Genomic DNA, 9,244 nt, shown 5'->3' with positions numbered 1-9,244 from the left:
CCGGGCTTGGAGTGGACGAGGCAGTCATACAGCATGAGTTCCCAGCAAGGCAATTCTAGTAAATGTAAACCTGTAATCCAGACAAAATTTTCTGAAAGTGTTGCAATCTTCCAGCAGGTCCAGGGAAATTGATTTCTCTTCATTTCTGAGACTCCTTACAGAGATAATAATTCCTATGTGTGTCACGGTGTTGGATTTGATGTTATTTGAGTGAGCAAATGAAAAGATTCTCAAATACGAAGGCACTACAGAAGGCTTTTCACTCCTATACAATACTTTCCAACCTCAACAGGCTATCTGAGAAGCAGACTGTTGTCCTCTGACCGCTTGCCAAATAAAGATCAGTCACAATTGCTTCACAGAAGCTTTTGTCCAGCCCGGCACTGCAGCCAAACAAGTAGCAGCTGGAAGAAATTATGCCAATTTGAATGCTAGTAGATGCAACACAAAGCAAACATGTTTCTGTGCCCTACTTTCCATGCCTACCAGGCAGCACGTGATGTAAGATATGGCCTAACCTTTTCCGCAAGAGGAGATGATTCAATGTTGAACGAAGGGCAGAGCGGTCGGTGTGACACCAAAGAACATGGTACATACGGTATGTTTTCTACCACTTTAGGTACACCCCTTACTTGGCAGTACTCAACATCCAGGCATAGTAGGAAGCATCTGCTGGGGGAAACACATATTTGCACTTGACTATCCTGTGAAAGCGGAGCTGCAGTTGAAATAGTTCTACAGTAACAGAAACGTGACCCACACAAGGCAATGGACAGTGAGATGTGGCGGACGTGACTCCAAGCCGTGTCCTTCACAGTACTGGATTTAGGCTGATCAAAACACAGAAATGCCTGCGTAGGAAAATTTCAGACTTTCAGTGCTCTTACTTTTCAAAGGAGCCTCACTATTCTCTTTCCTGATTCCCAAGTTTTGATCGTTTTCCCATAGTGTCTGTGGAATACTTTGCATTAAATCATTACCCAAATAATCTAGATTTTCTTTTGTTTACCACAGTCTGGCTTTTGGTAACCCAGCTTTTCCTATCAGCATTTGAATACTATTTCCTTCTTTTTAAATTTAAAACTGTGCTTTACAAAATTTTGTAAAATGAAGCATTTAAGTAACATCACAATTTTTTTGAAATTAAAGGATTTTGAAAAGACAGGATGCTTTCTGAAGAAGTACTTTCTTGCTTCGCAAGGCTGCCGATTCACAGCATGACACCACCAGGGTCCCAGAACTAACACTGTGTTTGGCCAAGATGAGCTGATTGCTGTTAACCTTGAGCAAGACAGGTTATTCTGCACAGCAGGGGAAAGCAGCTGTAGGGTTTTGTCCTTATGGTAGTCATCTGTCATGAAAAACACATCTTGGACAAGTCACTCAGGGCCTTTTAGTGTGCACTGGGATTCCCTGCCGATGTCAAACTCCTGCAAAGCAGCGGCCACAGGTAGGAATTCACCTCTCCACTCGCTTTCAGTAACAAAGCCTGACAGAGTGGGAAAGCGCTGGTCTTCCAGGGGCTGAACGGGCACAGGCTGCAGTGATAGACACCTTGGGCTTCTGGGGAAACGTGACAGCTGACGTGTTCAAACACCTCCCTCCATTTTCCACAGTCGTCCTTCCCTACACAGGGTTCAGTGAACAGCGGCTTTTGGGCTCACTCGCGCCGTAGGTGGCAGCACCAGTGAGCACCGTTGATATGCCTTGCACCTGCAACAAGGGTATCCTGCAACATGGCAGCGCTGACGCAGCAGCTCACTGCCAGCCAGGAGGGTGCTCCCTCACCTTCCCACACCCCCCTCCCATTCCCAGACACAGTTCTGGCCCTTCGCTCACGCCGGTGGTAGCTCCTGTCTGACTCGCGAGCAGGTTCAACCCACAAAGTTTACAGAACGCACCCTAGGCTTTTGCCAGCTGATGGAAATGAATTGGCTTCACATTGGCACTAGCACCAGTGTATCAGAAGCGGCAGGAGTGCATGACTTGCAGTGGGTTCGGCCTTTTTGGCAGCATCGAACTATTAGAACGACACAACATCTCACAGGACTTAGCCACAAGTACCTGGCACAGCAAAAACATTTGAGGGGTTGCAGTATGCATCCCGCCTTTAACGCCACATCCTAATACCTCTGGCCTCCTGTCTGGCTTGTAGTGTGAGCAGGAGGTGGCATTAACCACCGGGCTTCACACAGCGCGCTAACAGCTTATTCCGACCTTCTTCAAGGTCAGAGAGCAGAGACTGCAAACAAGGCAGAGCCGCCTTGCAGCCTGCAGGCTGCCAGCTGGACCGTGTGTAAAACCTCATGTAAGGACTTCGGGTGGACTCCTACATACAGCTAAAAATGCAGAATCTAATTCACACAGGAGATGGGTTGGCCTTGTGTCAGCTCTAAGGCCACGGGGAATCCAGTCCTGTAGAATCAAAGAACCAGCCTACAAATTTAATTGCTTTTCATTTCAAATAGCGAAGCCAGCAAGAAGACAGAGAGAAGAGAGACAAAAAAGTAATTAAGAGTGACATAGATGAACAAGAGAAGATAGCGCAAATGAAGGCTGAGACAAGAGACATGAGGAGAACAGGCGTGTATAGATTGTGCAGAAGCTTTTACTGGTGCTAGACTGTCTGAAATGACAAGAATTTTTTTGTAAGTGAAAAGAATAAGCAATCTTTTGAAAACAAATGGTCTCTCAGTTCTGTAATAGTTGATGTGAGGATTAAGGCATTTAGGTAGCTTGTTCCAGAGGAAAGTGCTACTGGTGAAAGCTACTTCTGACACCTTCAGCAGTCTGAAAGCCAAGATGTTCCAAGGAAAGTGGCTGGAGGTGGAGCTGAATTTCCTGAAGGAGGTCTTGAGGGACCTAGGAAGGCCACAGCACCATGCAGTCACACCTCAGGAGGTGCAGCGTGGCCATCCTTCGGGCTGCAGGACTTAGCAATAGATTATATACTTCCCCCTGGATGGAGTTAAAATTCGGGGGTTTGTAATATCTTTAAATTTTATGGGAAACTAGCCCAGCCCTTGTAGTTCTGACACATTCTGGATTTTATATAGTTCCAAAAGATGTACACCCACTGTTTTTATTATTTTTACATCTTAAACTGCAGTCCCTACCTGAAAGGATTCTATAATGGATGTAATTGTATGTGTATGAAAATGTGGTAACTACAGAGGCTACACAACTTTTTTTCAAACGCTTCTCAGTAATATGCAGATGACAGCACTTTTTCTGATGTTGATTGTCACTGCAGACTCCATTGTAACACTGAATTTTGGAGATTATAAACAGGATGCTCTGTATTTCTAAAACCTTGGAGTACAGAAGCAGTTCCAGAAGCAGGGGAACCCCAGAAGATGGCTTTGATCAATAAGTGTACAGCATCTGAAAGGAATGGGGAGAGGTGCAAAGAGTGAGCAATGAAGTGTACAATATAGATGATCTTATTCTCTCCATACTATCTGGCACATCTCAGAGGCATTTAAATGGCGTGGTTAAAGACTAGGTGGGAAAAAATCACAGTTGTGTGCAGACTCCTGCAGCTCCATCTGGTTTATCTGAACACAGCTCATTCAATTAGCTCAGCAAGTCTCTAATCAGCAAAAAAGATCTATGTTTAACCACTGTCTGCGTCACCACTGCAGGAGGATATAGCTCCCAGACTGAGCTGCCCTCTCATCTGACCATGTTAACACACAGCTATGTGTCAGTCTTTTTGACCTAAATGTTAACACCCCTAAATTCAAGGGTGCCAAGTATCAGATTAGTGGTGTCTGAAAAGCCCTCTAAGCTTAGCCAGACACTGCCTTCTGGAGACCTGCCCAGAAACGGTTCTAAGAGTTTACTTAAGCCGGTGTAGCCTCTGCCGCAGCTCTGCGCTGTGCTGTGATCCCCTACCAACGGCGATACGAGACACGGCTGCAGCAGCGGTGCGACCTTCAAAGCTTCCTTTACGTGTTGCAGGAAGACAGCATTAGGAACGGAATACTTGGCACGCCGTCACAAGTGCACCGCTTCTCGTAGCAGGAGAAATCAGAATCGGGACCCACAATCAAAGCTGTTCTGCCTGTGCCACGGATTTTTTATTTTGCTGTTTTGCATTAGAAACAATGAGAGCATTTTTGCATTTTCATAAATAACATTCTTGGTCAAAATCAGTTTACCCAGAAAGCTCAGCTGAACAGCTTTTTTTCTTCTTAATTCTTCTAAATCCACTGCAAAATACATCAGTTCTCCAGAAGACAATTGTTCAGACAGGCCACAACATTTTTCCTCCCATCAGTGCTCTCTCTCTTAACAGTTTCAGCAACCCTGGAGGGCATTTGCCAGGTATTTGCCAGTTGTGGCAATGGCATCGGGCCCTAGAGCTTCCCACTGACTTTCACTTCTTTCTCCTTTACTTTCCCCATTTCATTTACTTCAGATGCACTGAAACAACCGGCGATGTAAATGTTAACGAGTGATAGGCTCCTTAAATGGACCTAGCTTTGCCTCCAAGTTTTAGCTGATCTCTCTTAGCCTTGTGAGGAATGTACTGTGAAAATGCTTGGAAAGCCAGAGCTTTGACTGCAGAGGGCAGTGGTGGGAGGCTGATTATTATTTTGTGGAGTTCTTGGGACATAAGTTTTGGATGCAAAAATGGGAAAAAAAGTCTTGAATGAAAATCAGGAACAAAATATGTCCCCCAGATTTTTGTCAGGGTGCTAACAACTGCTCATCCTCAACTGAAGGTCTAACCTCACATCTTCAAATATTAGGCTAGACACGGTAATGTTAAAATACTTCACACGCACTGGCGCTTAAGGTGCTGCTGCAAAAGATGCAGCTGAATTTATAGAGCAGATGATCCTCTCTAGTGTACATTAAACCTAAAGACATGCTGTGACACTGATATTAAGTATTGCACTGCAAATACAGAGATGTATGTTCAAACATTGCTCTGAGCTCGTACGGGCTTTGCTCTGTTCATTCTATTTGACTGTGGCCACTGGGGTGAAGAGTCAACGGTGGCAAGGTGTAATAGTAGTCACCGAACTTTTGGTGATGGAGACTGGCTGGTTTTATTCATACTAACGCGTTGGTCCATCTTGGCTCCAGTATGTCTCAATTTTAAAATCTTCTCAAGTGTAGACTGAAAGGTTTGCCATCAGTGAACGCTGCATACCCAGATATAGGTACTCTCCACCCCACTCCCAACCTTACTTCATACTTGAAGAGGTGCTTGCAAACGTGAACTTTAAAAGGTACAGTCAAAAAGGCAGTCAGGAGCTCTGTGGGACAGGTAAAAATATAGAATAAATCTCCTCTCTCAGAACTGCATCTCAGCTCTCACTGCCTGCGTTTTGAGCCCAGATCTGAATGTCTGAACTTTTCCCTGAGGAGCGCATGACAGAGCGAGTTTGTGCCAGGTTCCAAAACCGGCTCCCAGAGACCTCTCCTGACCGCAGACAGGAGCCAGTGCAAGCAGCGCGACCTCGCTGTGGGGTCACTCTGCGCTGGCGTATTAAAAAGCAAGTCTTTTGCTTTCTGCTTTACACTTCTGGAATTGCTTTCATGGATTCATGTCTGAGTTACTGCAAGCAATACAAAGAGAAAAAAATGCAGCACGCACTTACAAAATAGAAGTGTGATCACAAGAAAACTGGGAAAAGTAGTGCAAATTAAAGCTGCTTATGTATTTGTAGAGAATGCATAGGAACCTGTAGCAAATACATCATGACTTTTGCTAATACAGTGCTGTATTTTATATCAACTGTAAATTAATCACAAACATTTGTTAACATAAACCTTGTCTACGGAATACAAACTTACTATGCTGTAATACATTCAAGACATTCAACATTAATTAATAATAACAGTGGCAATAATGATGATGCATCAGCTAAAATATTATGCCAGCTGTGTTCATACACAGTAATAATTCAGACCATCCTTTTCCTTAGTTTAAAAATGATCAAATGCACTTCCTTGCAGAGCAAGCATTGAAAAACAAGTGGGAAATCATAAAAGAATTGTACCTAAAACTTTACAAATCTTCATCGTTTGGCTTCATTCCCCCTTACTATACACTATTAACATAAGAATTTGTGTTTGAACTAAGTCAAAATAAAGCCATGGTGTCACCTGCCAGAGCATGGAAAATAAAACATTGCATTGTAAATCACAGCTCGTCTTGCAAACTACATGATTAAAAAATGTAACAACTACAGTTATCTTAATATTACTGCTGTATCACACACCAGACAAAACCTGAACACATATATTCAACAGTCTTTACCTCTCAGATTTCTACGGGACATTTGCATTAAAAGACTAAAGTTATCTGATCACTAAAGTACATTCTCCAAGAGTTATATATGCAAGTCCATGTGTGCAGTATATGCAGTCTGTAGCTTTCATATTTTTCATATTAAGAACTATTTATTAGCTAACAGTAGCTAACATTGTATGCGTGTTAATATAATTTTTAATTCTTTGAGACAGATATATGGATGATAACAGTATTGCTGAAATATTGGGGGGATAGCACAAGCCTGTCTTTCTCCCCTTTGTGCCTCCTGATAAATCCATAGCTATTCCTAGTTACAGTTTTTAAACTAGTAGCTCCTTCATATTAATGGTGTAAAAGGGCAAATAAAGGACTTCAAAATTCTGAATATGACTGAAATTGCACTGATAGCGAAAAGAGGCTGGAGCAGTGCCTGCTGCTGTTCACGTCTCTGCAACTGGGCTTAAGCAATGGGATGCAATCCTTACATGCTTTGTAATACTCAGCCTTCTTCCTCGAGGCTTTACAAGGGTCTCATCCTATATACTGCACTTCTGAGCCACTAGTAGTAAGTCTTTGGGGTACTTCTGTGTGGTCAGAGTTACTGCCCACAGGTACATGCTATGAATAAAGGGGCTGAAACCAAAAGATGGAAGCCCAAACTGAGTGCCAAGAGCAAGACCTGAGCATCACAGGAAGCTCCTACCTCCTCTGAGAATCAGGAGAAAATTACTTTGATTCCTAAATACAGATTTACAAGCTTAGCTCTGAACACCCTAGAAAGTGGCACCACTCCGGCGGGGCTGGGACATGGGACTTTCCAGCTGTCAGTCCAAAACCCAGCCCTCTTTCATACTACGCTTTCAGGGTTAACATTTTGTAACTTGGGGGTGCAAGGCCAAATGCCACACTGTGAAAACAAACCCTGTAGCTCTCTGAAGACTCCTGCATCAGCACCACTGAAATATTTTATCATGGCAAGATCTCGGGTTCTTACTATCCTCCTTGAATAACCATGATCTCCATAGTTTTGTTTCCCTACCTGTGGAAATGTGTAATAATTTGTCACAACTGCATTAAATCAAAAGAGAAGCTATGAATGAATAAACACATTTGGTCAATGTATCTACCAACCATCACAGTTGTCTTCAGGAATGGAGAATATCATCAGAAGCCAAGGAAATTATGAAGAAGAATTTTCATGGCCCTTAATTTTCGGTGGGCCACGACAATCAGAAGATCCAGCCTTTGTGTTTGCATTTTTCATGTGAAATCCTCAAAAAAAAAAAAAAAAAAAAGAATTACAAGTAAAAATCACTGCCCCGACCCTCTGTCTGCCTCGGTGAAACTCCAAGTAGTACACACACATTGCACCTACAAGCGGTCAGGTTGTTCCTCTGGCAAAGCTGACCCGCAGGGAAGCAGCTTGCTTGTAATTCAGGACTGCATAGAAAAACCGAAACGGTGCCTTTTGTGTTCAGCAGCAGCAAAACTGCTTTATGAACTAATGGAGAATTTGCTATTTTTCTGTCTGTATTTCTTATACAAAGCATGTGAGTGCGGGCTTTGGATAAAAGCCAAGTCTTTAAATAGCACTGGCCGCCAGCAGAAATCCAAAGGAGTGGATAATAAACTCAGATTAATAGAAAGAAAGAAAAACTGTCCCCATTTCCATGGCGTTGCTCTTAAGTGCCTGGCTGGGGCTCGCCCCCCTTGCCTTGCCACAGAGGCGTTTGAAAGCAGAGGCCAATTTCTGTCCTGCTGTTTTGGAACCGACCGCAGCTCCGGGCAGCAGCAGCACGTTGTACCCTGCACGCTCTCACCCTGTGTCTGCAGCACCCGCTGTAACCAACTCCTCGGCTTCTCTCTCGGATGTTCGGCACAAAACCATTCGCGACTGGTGAGGAAATGCACCAAAAAGACAAGCAGAATAATTTACATACACTTGATGTTCAGCAGAGTGCATCTGTTGCACGGTTTCCATATTCATGCTGTTCTCAGTGGAGAATCATTTGCTTTGTGCTATAAGAGCATACGCCCCCGAGCCGCCTTCTTTACTCCGCGTTCGCTTGCTCCCGTATATATTAATTATTTCAACGGGATTTCTTCTTGGTTTCCTATCCCCATAGAGTAATAATGATTTGTTCTATCAACCCTCACAGTAGGTGGATAAACATTACTAGCCTCATTTCATGCATGAGACAGGAGGGTTATGCACTGACTGCCATCGCAGAGAAAAGCGGCTGTAAACACCGGATTTGGCACACAGCAATTTCTTTGTTGCCTCCCAGGTGCGTACTCTGCTCCCGCCCACACCGTTGAGCTTTTCAAAACTGAAGGACGGCATCACCTTTTAGGAAAAAAATAACAAACCCAAACCTAACAGGCACTGTGCGCATCGTGGCCACAGTGGCTTTCGCTTACAACAGAAGAACATGTTTGCTCAACTTTGGATGTGCATGTATGTCTTTTCTATCTCCTGATGCACTTCGCTGGCTTGCACACGTGTAAAGGTTTGCGCGTTGAGGTGTGCACGTATGTCAGGATGTCTCAGGTGGGAAATTTGCTGTCATTTAACGCCTGGTGAGCCACAGGTAGAGGAATACAGGACTAGACCACATTGCAGAATGACTCAAAAATAAGACAGACGAAGGGGGCCTGTGGCTGCCCAAGAGACTGCGGAGCGTGGATGTGATTTCTTGGCACGGCTGAAACAAAGCAGCCTGACCTCGCAGCACCTCCGTAATCCTTCGCTTGCCCGGGGATATCCAACACCGCTTTGGCTGGGCATTTGGGCACAGTCATTAAACAGTAAGGAAGCTGATGGCAGCTAAACCACCTGACGCATGCGAGGGTTTTACTTGCTCTTTCAAATGTCAAAACCAGGTCAGAACTATGAGACAGCAAAATCAGGCCAGGAAAAATCCTCAAGGCGGCAGCTAATGCAATTAGCATAGCTGGGAGCTGGTGAGGCAG

At 44.1% G+C, this 9,244-nt stretch overlaps 1 long non-coding RNA gene across 2 annotated transcripts; it reads right to left on the bottom strand.

Moving 5' to 3' along the window:
• Positions 1–1,560: 1,560 nt before the first annotated feature.
• Positions 1,561–8,495, bottom strand: LOC148055885 (uncharacterized). Of its 2 annotated transcripts, none has more exons than XR_015704967.1 (3): positions 8,092–8,495; positions 7,403–7,543; positions 1,561–3,384 (listed from the first exon to the last, which is right to left on the bottom strand). It is a non-coding gene; the product is annotated as an uncharacterized LOC148055885 (long non-coding RNA). The 2 variants fall into 2 exon arrangements; XR_015704968.1 differs by lacking the exon at positions 1,561–3,384 and adding an exon at positions 5,147–5,270.
• Between the last annotated feature and the right edge of the window lie 749 nt (positions 8,496–9,244).

The sequence above is a fragment of the Nipponia nippon genome, unplaced genomic scaffold (assembly GCF_047370975.1).
Source record: "Nipponia nippon isolate SJK-2023a ecotype South Korea unplaced genomic scaffold, ASM4737097v1 scaffold_2, whole genome shotgun sequence".
Classification (NCBI taxonomy): Eukaryota; Metazoa; Chordata; class Aves; order Pelecaniformes; family Threskiornithidae; genus Nipponia; species Nipponia nippon.
The sequence above is the reverse complement of the archived record's forward strand: the minus strand, read 5'-3'. Positions and strand labels throughout refer to the sequence as shown.